A 16,864-nucleotide genomic window follows, 5' to 3' on the forward strand; every position below is an offset into this window, starting at 1 on the left:
CCAATATTCTGGGAGGTGGGTCATAGAAAGAGACACGTGCACCCCAATGTTCATCGCAGCACTGTTTATAATAGCCAGGACATGGAAGCAACCTAGATGCCCATCAGCAGATGAATGGATAAGGAAGCTGTGGTACATATACACCATGGAATATTACTCAGCCGTTAAAAAGAATTCATTTGAATCAGTTCTAATGAGATGGATGAAACTGGAGCCCATTATACAGAGTGAAGTAAGTCAGAAAGATAAAGAACATTACAGTATACTAACACATATATACGGAATTTAGATAGATGGTGGCGATAACCCTATATGCAAAACAGAAAAAGAGACACAGAAATACAGAACAGACTTTTGAACTCTGGGGGAGAACGTGAGGGTGGGATGTTTTGAAAGAACAGCATGTATATTATCTATGGTGAAACGGACCACCAGCCCAGGTGGGATACATGAGTCAGGTGCTCGGGCCTGGTGCACTGGGAGGACCCTGAGGAGTCGGGTGGGGAGGGAGGTGGGAGGGGGGATCGGGATGGGGAATACATGTAACTATATGGCTGATTCATGTCAATGTATGACAAAACCCACTGAAATGTTGTAAAGTGATTGGCCTCCAACTAATAAAATAATATTAAAAAAAAAAAAAAAAAAAAAAAAATGAGATAATCTGATGACAGAGTTAGTGGTTACCCAATGCCTGACTTCTCTGTTATGTTCAGTAAATGCTGGCTGTTACTTGTCTGATATTTGCTCCTTCCTGGAGTGGCCATGATGCAAAAACTTAATCACTTCTCAAAGGACATTAAAGAAACATCGACCTGGCTTGATGTTGCCAAATCTAAACGTAGTAGTTTCTTTATTAAATATTGAATAACTATAATCACCCTTTTTGGCAAAAAAACATCTCTTAAATTCTTGACCTATCTGACTCAACATCGTGGTCTTTGAAACAATGGGTTAAGTTTTTTGAATCATTGCCCAAGATCTTGATCTTGAGGGACACTGCAGGATGTTGAAAAATGAAATGCTATGAATAGTGACAATTCAAAACTTAAAGAAAAACATGTGTGGTCTGGATTAGTCAATGGGGGGCGGGTGTGAGTGGAAATAAAGACAAGGGCTCTAAACTGAAGAGCAGAAATAAGACACTGGGTCAATGATTTCAATGATCCTGGTGTGGATTATAACTGAAGGTGTAGAAATGGAGAGTCATATTTCAGAACAGCACTAATTTTGCTGTCCCGTACAGCAGCGACTGGCCACACGTGGTTACTAAACACTTGAAATATGGTTAGCATGATGGAGCCGAACCTAAAGTTTATTTGATTTTAATTGATTTCAGCTGAAATTGAAATAGTCAAGTGGAGCTGGTGGTTACTGTATTGAGCAGTGAAATGCTAGAAAAGGGAATTGGCAAAAAAATAAAAATAATAATGTCAGATTAAAAGTGGGTAATGAAGGAGAGAGAAAGATAGGTGTTCACAAAGGCTCTCAGGGGAAGACTTCAGGGAGCCCAGGGATATGGGTCTCTTTCGTTTCCTTCAGGATCCTTTAGAGAACCATCTGTCATCACCACATTCAAAGCCGTAGGCATCTGTAAACTTGCCATCACCCTGCAATGCCTGTTAACAGGTTCCCAGGTCATGAGCACATCCCGGGGCTCAGAGCCCAGGGGAGCCGCACACCAGGAGGCACAGAGTTCTACCAAGGCCAGGAGAGCAGGGCTGATGCCAGGGTGAGGAGGCCAGCATCGCAGCATCACAGCATTTCCTTCTGACACACAGCACTTGCCACCCCATATGCTGGAGTGCAAAGGGCAGAAAGATGCCTTGTGAGATGGCAATACAATCTCTCCAGACTTAGTCATGGAGAGCCAGAGCCTGTAATTTACTTAAAAAAGAAGCTTTAGCTCCATTTCTTGTGTGTTTGGGCAGGATGTATATTTAGTTATGGGATGTATTTTGTGTGTGTGTGGTTAAGAACACATAGCTCAGTGCTAGAGAAAATATAACTTTTTGCACGGCAAGTTTAAAGAAAGGAAAAGAGGTACTTGCTCTTGTACAATAGAAGATTTGAAGATGAACCCATACTTGTTGGGCCCTGTGGCTTCTCAGCCTTTTCCTGCTTATCTGGTGCAGTCCTGACGTTTGCTTTCCTGGGTTGAAACAGCAAGGCAAGGATTTTTCCAGGAGCATTTGGGAGCTCACCTGGAGTCCCCACTCCTGCTTCAGCATCTATATAGTGGGGAGATGTTCTCTAGGCAGCAGATGAGTGGTTGGTTGGTCAATTATTCCCAGGTTGTTCTGACTGCACTAGAGAAAGCAGCAAACGTTGGCTAGAGAGAGATCAACCTTGTCGAGGGAGAGTCTTCCTTCCAGGTCACAAGAAGACCTCCCCAGACAAACACGGAGAGCAGGAGGACCTGACAAGAGGGTGTAAGTGGGGCTGCTTTAATTGCTAAGACGCATCACCACATGGTAACAGCTTTCAATAGTCAGAACATTTTTGTGATTTTTAGGAAGACATAGCTGTCTTCTGTGGTCATGGTAAAAATGTATTTTATCCCATCCCCTGAAGGGTGCTCAGCTACTTGCAAAATTTCATGAAACCAAATGCTGCAGTTTATTGAAACATGAAAAGCTGAGCTCGGATGTATTAATATTATTGGCCTAAACCCTAAATTAATATAAAGTTCTCAAAGAAAGTCTCAAAGGGTCATCAAACACACGATGCAAAGCGAGTTAACTCTGACCCTCAGATTTGGTCTGCTCCACAGAGTATCTTTTAAGATTCTTTTTTTTTTTTTTTTCGCTGACCATTCTTAAAAGTCTTCATTGACTTTGTTACAATATATCTTCTGGTTTATGCTTTGGTTTTTTGACAGGGTGGCATGTGGGGTCATAGCTCCTGGCCCAGGGGTAGATCCTGGCTCAGGGATCATAACTGTACCCCCTGCACTGCAAGTGTGGCGTCTTAACCACTGGACTGCCAGGGAAGTCCCTAGAGTATCTTTTAATAAGTACAGATTTTAGGTCTGTGGAACCCAACAGTTGCCCATAGAGATTTATGGTTGTATTTTTTTTTAAACTTAAAAATGTCCCCTCTTTCATGAAATCCTTCTTGGTCACATTCCATGGTGAGAGTTTATTGGAGTGTCTTTTGGACTCACTTTGTATGTATGGCTTTGTGACATTGCAGCGTCCTTGTTCCTGTGAGTTAACACTTGCCTGGATGGCTCCACTGTCCCCTGCTCACTCACTGATGCTGGAATCAGATGCCCTTTGAGGACAGACGCTGATGATGTCATCTGTCACCACTCAGAACCAGGATGCGAGGGCATCCGCGGAAGCTGCTGACTGATGTGCCTCTGGTCCCCAGGCCCTGGAAAGGTGGAGGTGTGGCCATCACTGATGGCTGATGTGCAGCCTTCAACAGTCTGCTTCAGGAAAAGATTTAAGGTGAACAATCTGTTCTTTCTTTCCAAAGTGTTCAGCACATCCTTTGATTTACTTTGCAGTTGACAGGACACTACAATGATAAAGCAATCTTTTAGAAGAAATTCTTCTATTTCTAATCAAAATCTGCTTTTGGCTACCAACCTGCCTGTCCTTTTGGGTCCCCAAACATCCACTCTCAACTTGCTTCTCTTGTGTTTCCACTGAGAGAACCATCTGCTTCTAGAGAGGAACAGAACAAAACAAAGTAAAACAAGATGCTCTGAAGGCCCTGGCAAAGGGTAGGTCAGGATAATGTCTATGTTTATAGGCTGTTTTCCTCCTTCCTGCCTGCCTTCTCTACCTCCCTCTCTCTCTCTATCTCTGTTTCTTTCCTCCTACTTTTTTTTTTTCTGTCTAGAAAGAGGCACTACAGTAGAGGCTAAATCCATGTTTTCTTGATTGTTTAGAAGAGAAAGTGACCATTGGGGAAATGACGAGGGGTCAGAACTTCCTGACTTATATCCAGGAGCCCTCAGCTCACTTGTTCTGACTCCCCTTCTGCAGCCCTTCCAGAGAGACAGGGAGGGGAGTGAAATGAAAGAGGATTTTACCAAATGCTTTGAAAAGAAAAGGGAAAGCAAGAGTGGGAAAGGAAGCTCACGAGGGGGAGGCTTGTATGTGTGTGTGCGTGTGTTGGGGGAACAGGCTAAGAGCTCTGAAAATGCAATGACATAAATCAGGCTTGTGCTGAGTTTCCTGCTTTTTTATTGGGTTGTTCCCTGTGGTGCTTTCACTAAAACTGCTTCCTCTTTCTCTGCATTCATTTTGTTCCCAGCCCAGAGGGTCTTGGATGATGTTGGGGAGATGCCAAACATCTGGATTTGAGAGAGAGAGAGAGAGAGAGAGATCTCCACAGTTAAGTGACTTCAGCTTCTCCTGCCCCTGGGATGGTCTGCTCTGTGTATTCCGGAGGTCTGGTGACTGGTCATTGCTGGCTATCTATTGATCACGTGGGAACCGGCCTGATGCTCATCTTCGCACCTCAGTGATAAATAAGAGGTAATAAAGTTTATGACTTTTTCCATAATAACTGGAGAGTTGTCATGGTGACTCTTTGCAACCCTCTAGACTACAGGTGGCAAGGCTCCTCTGTCCATGGAATTTTCCAGGCAAGAATACTGGAGTGGCTTGCCATTCCCTTCTTCAGGGGATCTTCCTGATCCAGGGATCCAACCTACATCTCTTGTGTCTCCTGCACTGGCAGGCAGGTTCTTTACCACTGAGCCAGCTGGGAAGCCCTGTCATGGTGACACCATACCCCAATATGTAATATTTTAGCATTTTGTATATAAGCTTTACATGTATCCTTATTAGAAGCCCCACGTTACATTGTCACTTTGTGCCAGTCTTTGAGATAAGCGCTTTACACACATTAGCTCATTTAATCCTCATAGTAATTCCAATAGGTAATTGGTGTAGTAATTCTCATTGTACAGTTGAGAAAACTGAGGTTCATAGGAGCTACGTGAATTGCTAGAAAATAGTATAACTGATCTCTAAATCTTAGTCTTCCCGGCTTTAGAATCCTGAGTGATGATTTTTTTTTTTTTTTGCTATTTCAGTTGATCATTGTAAGCACTAATATGGAGCATGAAACTAACAAGTGAAGCAGTGAGAACCCCTACTTTGTTCATTTGAGGATGTTTAGTTAAAATATTGGTTTTCATTTTCTGCACTCTTTCTCCACCTATATAGTCTCTTCAGTAGCTAACAAAAGAGAGATGTGAGCTGTTTTTTTTTTTCAAGGAGAAAATCTTAAAACATTCAATAAATATGAGGCTCTATACTTGCTACAAATAACTTAGAGAAAAAGTAAGGCATTAGATTAAAATGCATTGACAATAATTGTGAAAATGTTTCTTGAATCAGCCACACTTCTTCCTTCTAAATTCTAAAAGACTGAGTATAATTACTATCACGTACTTAATATTTCTTAAGTGTAACTCCGATGATTATAATATTTATTGCTATGAAACAAACTACTCTATAATTTAGTCACAATGCAGCAACTACTGTATAATAACTCACAGCTTTTGTGAGTTAAACATTCAGAAATAGCTCAGCTGACTTGGTCTTCTGCTTCATGTGACATTGTTTCCAGTCATCCAGCAATTGTCACCTGATGTTGGGGGTGGCTTTGAGCTGTCCCATTACATATATGCATATAATTTCAAGTTTTGAACTGAACTGAATTGAAATAAGTAGAATGAACTTTAGTAGCATATTTTATTTTAATCTAATCAATCAAATATTATTATTGAAGCATCTAATCAATATACAAATTTTAACGAGATATTTTTGGTATGTTTTTTGAAATCCAATGTTCATTTTATCTTACAGTGCATCTCGGTTTGGACTGTTGACACTTGTGGATGGTGGCTGCCATACTGGATTGCACAGGTTGCTAGAGACACGATATCTTTGCTCTCATGCGAACCACCTTGCTGGAATTGTCTGGAAGCCTGGGGTCACTGAGCTTCCCTGCTTCTCTGAGTATTCTCCAGAAGTTCCCATGGGATTTCTCCTGCAGGTAGTCAGTCTTCTTACAAGGCAGCTCAAGTTTCCAAGAGATGGAGACAGAACTTGTGAACTCTTTTAAAGGATGAGTCCTAAACTGGAGTAGCATCATCTGGGTGCAAGGGGAAGGAAAACTGTCCCATCTCTCAATGGAAGACTCATCAACGAACTTACAGCTATCTTTAATATGCCAGGAAAACATTTATCAATGTTTCTCAAAGTGTTATACAGTAAACTTGCATAATTTAAAAACTCTTTATATACATTTTTAGGATACTGAAACAGTGTTTAATGGAAGTGGGGAAATACTTACATATATTTGTAGACCCAGAATTATAATAAAATATGAATTATCATAGATGTTTAGAGTCATGTATAAACTTTTAGAAAGGACAATTTATCATTTGTTATTTACTTCCTATTAGATTCTTGATTAAACAACACAACACCTAATATCAACACTGTTCCTACAGGAAAATAAAAGCCATTTTTCTTGTTCCACTATTTTCTAATGCTGCCACTATACTATGGTGAAAAGCAGGGGGTGCCCATTTTAACTTTACAGTTATGACAAAAGCATTATAAATCTTTGCCTTATTTCTCTTTGGACATTTATTTTAGTAATTGCTCAGCCACAGGCTCTAATGTTCTGAGTAATTGTTCTGTCAACAACACTAAACCTTGTTTGGATGAATATGTAACAAGTTGGAGATGGTTATTTGTTTTCAAATAACCTGCTGCAAATACAAAATTGGTGACTTTAGAAATTAAAAAACAAAAAGAAACATCGGGCTTATTTCTCTTTTTAAAAAAATTTTCCAGATACTTGACTAGGTCAGATGAACTCTCATGTATATTGAAATCAATAATTTATGAGTGCTAACTACAGAGAAAGAAATTAAAACAAGGGAATAAGAAAGTCAGTGAACTACTGTCTCTGGGTAATAATTAAGAGTGAAATATATTAGTTTTGTCACTAAGCTAGAGAACAGCAGTTGAGCTGGACTATTTTAACACTGCCATCAGAAGTCCTTGACTGTCCCTGGAAGGGGTCGGTCTCTGTGACTAGTCACTAAATTCACCTAAACTCATTGTTTCTGATAATGACAAGCCTCTGCTTTTGGACTTATCTATGACTTCCCTGGTGTAAAGCGTCTGCCTACAATGCGGCAGACCTGGGTTCAATCCCTGGGTTGGGAAACTCTTCTGGAGAAGGAAATGGCACCCCACTCCAATATTCCTGCCTGGAAAATCCCATAGACGGAGGAACCTGGGAGAGCAAAGAGTCGGACACGACTGAGTGACTTCACATGCTCTGCTGAGCAAGAGCTGAGATTAGTGATTTTATCAGGTTTAGCAGAGATCCGTAATGGATCAACCAATAGATAGACTATTATGTGAACTGGAGTCGAATCCCCTGCCACAGTAGGCAAGGTGGATTTATCAGGTCTATCAATCCTCAGATTTCACAATGTGCCTGAAAACAGGTGGTAATTGAAAACATAATCACTAAAACTGGAGAGAAGAAATTATGTTTTCACTTCAGATCTTCACTGGATTATGCAGAAGATGCCAACGTAAAAGTTTGCACACAAACCAGACGGTTTATTTAGTGTGATTCGGTGATTCAGTCATTTCAGTTCTCCCACATGGAATGGCAGAAGCTCCTATAATGAAATTTAATGTGGAGTTTGGAGGGCACGGTGATCAATAAATTTGCTCTTGACTTGTAAGGCAATAAGTGTCTTGCTCAAATTCACCTTCTCAAAAGTTCTGAATTGAGTTAGAACTCTTATTCATGGTGTACTCTGAATAAGTTAGATGTCAGGTTAAAATTAATCTTGAAAATTCAGACCCAAGAAACAAATAAGATGGATGAATACATTAAAATTCCCTGGGATTTATTCACTCAACCTACTTATTGCTGTCTTCCTATATTCTGTCCTTCAATTTTATACATATTGCCAAAGACCATTCAGTAGAAGGAAAGCAACATGTATAAAAAATAAAAATTTTAAAATCCACTTATAAAATCAATCATTATGTACTAGAGATACTGTGTAAGGCAATGTACCTATACATTCCTATTTGTGCTGGTGGGGCCATCACAGGAACTGTGCCTGGAATCTGACTCTTTTCTTTCTACTCCCTGCTTCTTCCCCTCTTGCACTGGGTTCTTCTGGTTCATAGACCACTTATAGACAAAGCCTTGCCTCAAGGTATGTATTAATATCTGGGGACCCTGACATAAGACCCCAAAGATCCTTTTGACGTCTCTCATTGTGTGGTAGTTACGTGTTTGTAAGAGAAGAGTCCTTCCATCCATCTGCCCCGGGGACTGACACAGAAGGCAAGCCCCAGCCAATCACTTTATAAAAACATCTTTCATGCTTTTACGCTACCCCTACTTGGTCAAAAATAATTCAGCAATCCAGTCTGAACATTAAGTTTTCCCACTGTTTTCCATTTTCTGCCTGTCCCCAATAATACTTAATAATGCTTTCAGAAAGTTCATCTATTTCTATTTGTATGTTTTGCAAATAGGTTTTACTTTGCTATACTTTTGGAAAATAATTCTCTCCAGATAATCAAGTTAATAGATGAATTTCAATATAAAATGTGACCAGAATGCTTAAGTACTCAGAAAACTATGTATAATGAATGCCTTTATAGAGCTATACAACTAATCAAATTTTTATAAAAATGTGAGTGTAGAGAACACTGGTTGGGGGCAGATAACTTTCAGGTTAACATTCTACAATATCGTAACAATTCCTCCTTAGTGATAATTCTTGGTAAACCTGAGCATTGCACTTTAAAATCCTTCTCCTGAACTAGTAGGTCTTTTTCTACTTGTCTCTCTGTGTCTTCATCAGAGGAAATAAGAGCTTATTAAATATTATAAAATAATGATGAAGTTTGTTTGCTCTTTGGAGGAGATCAATGAATATACAGGTATATAAAACCCCATGAATTTATTATGGATTTGAAACTGTGAAATTTACAGGACTGATTCTAATTCTGAACTGAGAAACATAAGGAAATAAAAGTCTCAGGGCCACAGAGAGAGAGATTTTTCCTTTTGGTAAATTGGGGTTTGGAGAACTTTCTGAATGGCCCAATTGGGACCTCTCCGTCCCTCTCTGGCTTCTTTCTTTCCTCTGCCGCTCTGACAGCTCCAAAGTCCTTAGACAGTGGCTTCTAAGTGCACCTCACTTCTGTTTTGTTTTTGTCTTTCCTGGAGGGATGAGTGAGAAGGTGAAGACTGCAGGGTGCAGGGCATAGAGCACTGACAGCATGTATTTGCATGTGTGAGTCACTTTGGAAAGAGAGTCTAAAATGGGAAGAGACGTGTTATAAATGAGAATCTTTCTGAGCCTGGATATTTTTAACTAGTAAAATGGGGTAACATAATCTTCCCTATCTTACTGTTGTGTGAAAACTGTATAAATCTTAATTATTTTGAATTGGTTCATGGTGCTTTTGATGTCTATTACATCCTTCTGTTTTGCTGTATATTGATTCTATTAATTTTTGAGAGTCTGTCATTGAAACTCCAACTAAAAGCCCTAATTTATCTGCTTAAAAAATAATTGTAACATGTAGTGGAACCATATGTAACTTTGTTCTGTATTTTCCAAGTCTCCTATAAACGTGCTATCATACTTTCATAATTTAAAAAATAAAATAGAAAGAGAAAAATATCCCTCCCTGTTTTCTTAGATGTAAATAGGTCAATTGTGCAAACAATCTTCACTTCCTGGAGCTCAATTAGTGCCCATTTCTTGGTCTGTTTCATGTGCCTACGCCCTTAAACACCACCAAGGGAGAATAAGATGCCTTGGAATTCAGGGGGAGGTCTGTTAGATTGCCACATGTGCTCAAAGACTTCACTTTTGTAAAATCTAGGGTGTACATGAATGCATTAATTCTGCCCAGGCACCCAGGTGTGCAGTCATGGGGTGAATTAACTTGAAGGCAACTGTTAAGATTTTGCACTGGGTTAATTCCAGTTCACCATATGAGGGCCAGCAGCTGCCAGAGGAGCTGTTCCTTGAATATTTCATTATGAAACTCTATTTATAAAAAGAATTAAGCTTTATCCCCCACCCATCTCCTCCATTCTCTCAGGCGCCCAGGTATTGTGGCCCTGGGCAGACTCCCCAGACATGTTTCCTGCCGGCGGACACTTTCTCTGCTGACCTGTGTTTTATCATCACTCACTCTCCGCTGGAGATAATCTTCCATAGCTACTTCACTGAGGTGTGGACTCTTATGTATTCCTGGAACAGTGATTCCTTCAGAAAAGCTCATTTAAAAAATATTAGAGAATAGCTCTAGCTTGAAAGTAGATTTTCAGCTTGAAATGCATTCCATAAAGGCACATGGTGTTCTAAGGATGCAATTCAGAAGAAGCTACTGGAAGATTTTGTTAATATATTCTAATCTTTCTTTGAATCCCTGAATTTGTGAATATTCCTTACCACACAGTTGAATAGTCTACCTGTGTTTTTTTTTTTGCTCTACAGATAGAGCTTCTTTATATCTAATCCATCATAATCAAAATCAAACAAAAGACAAAGCAGGATGTGGTATGTTACAGCAGTGCACAGGTGTTTTCTCTTATGATCAACGTCCGTCGTGGCCGTGGTTGATCACTCATGTCTCAGCTCTTCCTGGAGAAATGACATGTGGGTGAAAACCCAGCCCTACAGCCTTGGACAGATCACTTCACCATGATGTGTCTTGATTTACAATCTAGAGTGTTGGGATGGTGCTGATAGAAGTGTAACATCCAAGCTTGTTATGAGGATGAAATGCATGTCCAACACTGAAGAAGTATACTCAGTATATTCTCCATCAGCATTAATTACTATTGCTAAACACCTACTTCAAAGATATCACTTCCCATGATTTAACCTTAAGACAATTCAGCTTATGAAAATAGGCTGTTGAATAGGTACTGTTCCGAGTCTGAAAAGTTGCATTTCCTTTTTACCCATAATTTACATTTCTAGTTTTTTCCTCCTTTTTTTTCTCTCCCCATGTCACGTGTAGAATCTTAGTTCCCCCAAAAGGGGTCAAACTCGTGACCTCTGCAGTGGAGATGTGGAGTCCTAAACACTGGACCTTCAGGGAGGTTCCTGTGCATTTCTCTTTTGTTGACTTCCACTTTAATGATGACTTCTCAAGGCCATAACTTTCATTACATTAAATGCCCACATATGTTGCAGAAGATAATTCCAAAAAGAAGACATACAAAATTTAATATATCTTATCAAATATACCACAAGAGGTATTAACTTGTTATTTTATTTTAAAAATTGAAAAATTATAGGGCAAAATAATACATGCAACTTGTAAGAAAAGTAATGAAAATAATAAAAATTACATACAATTTTAAAAGCAAAGGAAAACATTTAGGATGCAATTAAATTCTCTAAGTATTTCCTGAGCTTCAACCAGAATCTAGAGAGAAGGATGCTGGACAGTTGCTATCCCGGAGACTCAGGCAGTGAGAGGCAGACACATTAGGAAGCACTTGAGTATAAAGTGACCACTGCTGTAACAGCGACTCGTGGAAATCACCGTGGGAACTGAGTGAAGATGGGGCAGCAGTGGGGGAAGAGATTGTTTACGGAAATAAGTGCATTTTTTTTATGGTTAAGTCACAGGGAAGGGTTCCTTCTTATTCAGGGAAATGCAATTTAAAATACAAGGCTATCACTTCACATACATTGGATGGACAAAAATTAAAAGAATGACAATACCAAGTGAATGGAAATATGCCTGGAAATAGAATTCTCATGTGATGCTGGAGGGAGTGAAAACTGGTCCAAACACTTAAGGAGCAATTTGGCAATATGCAGTACAACTGCAAATGCACATCCTTATGTCATTCCTAGGATGTCGTTCCTTATGCTGCTAGGTACATTTCCCGGAGAAACACTCAAATATGTGCATAGGAAACAAGAAAATGAATATTCATAGTAGCACTGTTCACAGCAGTGAAAAATGGGAATAACCTAAACATCTCTCACTAGGGAGATGAATAGTAATCCTTGGTTAGATATTAGTATATATTCATGCCACAGATTTTTATACAGCAGTTAAAAAGAATGAAATACATCTTTATTTCCCTCAAAGAAAAAATGGTAAGTGAAGAAGTAAATTTTAAAAACAAAATCCATACACAGTCATACCATAAAAATTCAGAGTGAAGCTGACCTTTAGGGAGGGAGGAAAAAGAAGAGAAATGGAAGAAAAAGGGAATTTAAATATCATGTGCATTAGTTATCTATTTTACACACAGTAGTATATTAGTCCATCAGTTGTGTCCGACTCTTTGGGACCCTGTTGACTGTAACCTGCCAGACTCCTCTGCCCATAGAATTTTTCAGGCAGGAATACTGGAGTAGGGTGCCATTTCCTTCTCCAGGGGATCTTCCTAACTGAGGGGTTGAGCCTGGGTCTCCTGCATCAAACCCAAGTTTCTTGCATCTCCTGCATTGGCAGGCAGATTCCTTCCCACCAGCACCACCCGGGAAGCCCTTATTTCATACACAGTAGCATATATGTGTCAATCCTAGTCTCCCAATTCATCCCACTCTCCTTTTCTCCCTTGGGGTCCATACATTTGTTCTCTACACCAGTGTCTCTATTTCCGCTTTGCAAATAGGTTCATCTGCACCATTTTTCTAGATTCCACATATGTTTGTTTTTCTCTCTCTGACTTACTTTACTCTGTATGACAATCTCTAGGTCCAGTATATATGTGGCTGATTCACTTGGCTATACAGTAGAAAATAACACAGCATTATAGAGCAACTATATTCCAATAAAAACTTTTTAAAAAATTTAGTGTGCATTCTTTGATTCCCATGTAGGCTGGGCAAGCTCACCCAGGTTGAGGCCCACTGGGATGGAACCACCCTGAGAAGCAGGTACCAGGTACCAGGAAAGGAGGGTGGTAGGAAGGGAGGTAGGCGTACCAAAGGCAAGCTTTGCTCTGTTTGGCTTTTATTATCATTAGACCTGTCTGCCTTCATGGATGCAAACCTTTGCCCTCTTCACCTTCCTGCCTGTGCTTCCCTCCCACTTACCCTATTCTCTCCTTATTCCCTGGTAGCTCAGATGGTAAAGAATCTGCCTGCAATGTGGAAGACCTGTGTTCTTTCCCTGGGTCAGGAAGGTCCCCTGGAGAAGGGAATGGCAACCCACTCAGTATTCTTGCCTGGAGAATCCCATGGACAGAGGAGCCTGGCGAGCTACAGCCCATGGGCTCACAAACAGCCGGACTGAGCGACTAACACACAAACTCCTTACTCCAGGATCACTTCTCAAGGCAGCTTTTCAGTATGTTCTCTTTCAGAAACATTGTGGGTGAATCAGTTGCAGAGATGGTCAAGGAACGATTAAGTATTTTTCTTTATGAAAAAATCTAATTAAAAGGACATATACCTGTTTGTACTAATTTTTTTTATTTTACATGTTTTACAGACAGGAAATCAGTCCAGAATATTCATTGGAAGGACTGATGCTAAACTAAAGCTCCAATACTTTGGCCACCTGATGTGAAGAAATGACTAATTGGAAAAGACCCTGATGCTGGGGAAGACAGAAGGCAGGAGGAGAAGGGGATGATAGAGGATGGTATGATTGGATGGCATCACCAATTGGATGGACATGAGTTTGAGCAAGCTCTGGGAGTTGGTGATAGACAGGGAAGCCTGGCATGCTGCAGTCCATGGGGTCTCAAAGAGTTGGACATGACTGAATGACTGAACTGAACTGAACTGCACTGAGAGACTTAAAAAAGAGAGGAAGATGGTTTGGGTGAAGTAAGATGACTCTTTTCTGACAGCACTGGAATAGGTGGGTCATTTCATTCATCATTGTTGAAAATGATTCACAAGAGTGACATCTCTTCCCGGTTCTCAGGACAAACCATGGCATGACCACGTGGGCCCCTCTACTGTCTGCACCAGGGGCCCACAGGTAAGCTCAGGTGCTCTGAAACCACGTTTCATCAGGTTCTGTCTACTGTCAGGTGATCCCAAACAGATAACCACACTGAATTCTTCCCGTTGTCATGGCGAAATAGCTCACATTATCTCTGAGATAAATCAGAAGAGCAAGGGAGCAGGTGGAAAACAGTTTCAGCCAGGACAAAGGAAAACGTGATTAAGGGTTTTCCCCTTGTCCTCAGTACACTGACAGGGATTTCTCTGGGATAGAAAATAATGTTCATTATGGGATAGCACCGACGACTTTAAGTAATGATAGGTTAACTGAGTATTACGGTGGTATATTTGATTGCCTTTGAATATTTTATTTTTGATTTCCTGGAGATCATCTGAAATAGCTTTTCATATTAGTAAGAATAACTGCGTTTCTAGAGCTATCAAGCTCCCTATCCACATCTGTCGAGAAGACGGAAGCTTAGCGTTCTCTCCTCTTTTCCTCCCTGACATCCCTCTGCTCACCTCCCCTCCCCCTGCCTCCTGGATTGTGAGCATCACCGCCGGAAATACTCCCTGCTCTTGCGGGACTCTCTTTTTACTGCAGTCTCTTCCTGCCGCAGGTTCTGGTTCTCTGCTTTTTTTCTTATGTGTCCTTACTGAGTTGAACGCCCTCCAGGTTTTCTTGCCTAAAAGAGAGAAAACACCACTTCTCCATGGTCGGATTACCCTCTCCTTGGGAACCCCATTTGATTTCTCCGCTTTGCTCCAAGCCTGGAGCCTCCATCTTATTTATTCAAGTAGCCTGCCCAAAGCCTTGAACACACCCCGCCTGGACCGAAACAAACTCTCAAGTTTCTGTCTGCATCCCCCTGGCTGCTCTGGGGCCCTGTGGACAGCTGTCCCCCAACTTCCTGCCTTCCCTTGAGTTTTCATTTTCATGAAAAGTGTTTGCTGAACTCCTGTGTAGTCGAGACCAAAGACACAGCCCAGGAATCATCAGGATCTTCTCCCCGTGAAACTTGGAGGATGTTTGACAAGAAAGATTAGGATCCGGATAGCTTTGGAGCAGGCCTGGGGAGAGATTACAGAAGCACTGCTGTCAGAGTTTGCTGCTCTAGACTGTGGGAGACGTTTGTCAGTACTCTTGCTTCTTCTAGAAGTCTGCTAGCTATATAAGCTAAGGACATGTATTTTTAGTTAAATAAATTAGGGCATGGATAGCTCATGGCTAAAACCTTAAAAAAATTGGTGATATGTATATCTTATATCTATCTATCTATGTATTATATGCATAATTTTTTCCATTTCCCACTCTATTCCCACTTTTTTTAAAACAACCACACTTAAGCGAAGCATTTATTGTAGGCATGTGTGCACCTACCTTCAGGCGTTTATATTCTATATAATGAGAAATAACTTCAAATAAAAACAGAATAACACCTTGCATACTACTTTTCTGCTTGTATTTGTCATGCTGATCATGGATATTTCACAATGTAAATATTTATACTACATATGTTATTTAAGTACCTATGTGGAATTCCAATGCATATGGTATTTCCATGTCCATATTTCATTTTTTCTATTGAGGAATGAGTAATCACAGAAAACATTTTTTGCTTTGAACTAAATTGCTACTCTTCAGTCAAAATATTCATATTCCTAATATAATTTTCCCAATTAGTTGAGTGGATTTGGCTTCCCAGGTAGTAGTAGTAAAGAATCTGCCTGCTAATGCAGGAAAAGTAAGAGATGTGGGTTTGATCCCTGTGTTGGGAAGATCCCCTGGAGGAGGGCATGGCAACCTACTCCAGTATTCTTGCCTGGAGAATCTCATGGACAGAGGAGCCTGGTGGGCTACAGTCCATGGGGTCGCAAAGAGTTGGACACGACTGAAGCTAGACTTCAACAGTGTGTGAACCAAGAACTTCCAGATGTTCAAGCTGGATTTAGAAAAGGTAGAAGAACCAGAGATCAAATTGCCAACATTTGTTGGGTCATAGAAAAAGCAAGAGAATTCCAAAAAATATCTACTTCTGCTTCACTGACTACAGTAAAGCCTTTGACTATGTGGATCACAGCAAACTGTGGAAAATTCTTAAAGAGATGGGAATACCAAACCACCTTACCTGCCTCCTGAGAAATCTGCATACAGGTCAAGAAGCAGCAGTTAGAACTGGACATGGAACAATGGGCTGATTCCAGATCGGGAAAGGAGTACGTCAAGGCTGTATATTGTCACCTTGCTTATTTATGTACTCTTACATGCAGAGTACATCATGCAAAATGCTGGACTGGATGAAGCACAAGCTGGAATCAAGATTGCAGGGAGAAATATCAATAACCTCAGATATGCAGATGACACCACCCTTATGGCAGAAAGCGAAGAGGAACTGAAGAGCCTCTTGATGAAAGTGAAAGAGGAGAGTGAATAAGCTAGCTTAAAACTCAACATTCAAAAAAATGAAGATCGTGGCATTTGGTCCCATCACTACATGGCAAATAGATGGGGAAACAATGGAAACAGTGAGAGTCTTTATTTTTTGGGGGCTCCAAAATCACTGCAGATGGTGACTGCAGCCATGAAATTAAAAGATGCTTGCTCCTTGGAAGAAGAACTATGACCAACCAAGACAGCATATTAAAAAGCAGAGACATTACTTTGCCAACAAAAGTCTGTCTAGTCAAAGCTATGGTTTTTCCAGTAGTCATGTATGGATGTGAGAGTTGGACCATAAAGAAAGTCAAGTGCTGAAGAGTTGATGCTTTTGAACTGTGGTGTTGGAAAAGACTCTTGAGGGTCCCTTGGACAGCAAGGAGATCAAACCAGTCGATCTTACAGGATATCAGTCCAGAATATTCATTTGAAGGACTGATGCTCAAGCTTAA

The sequence above is a fragment of the Muntiacus reevesi genome, chromosome 12 (genome assembly GCF_963930625.1).
Source record: "Muntiacus reevesi chromosome 12, mMunRee1.1, whole genome shotgun sequence".
NCBI classification, from domain to species: Eukaryota; Metazoa; Chordata; class Mammalia; order Artiodactyla; family Cervidae; genus Muntiacus; species Muntiacus reevesi.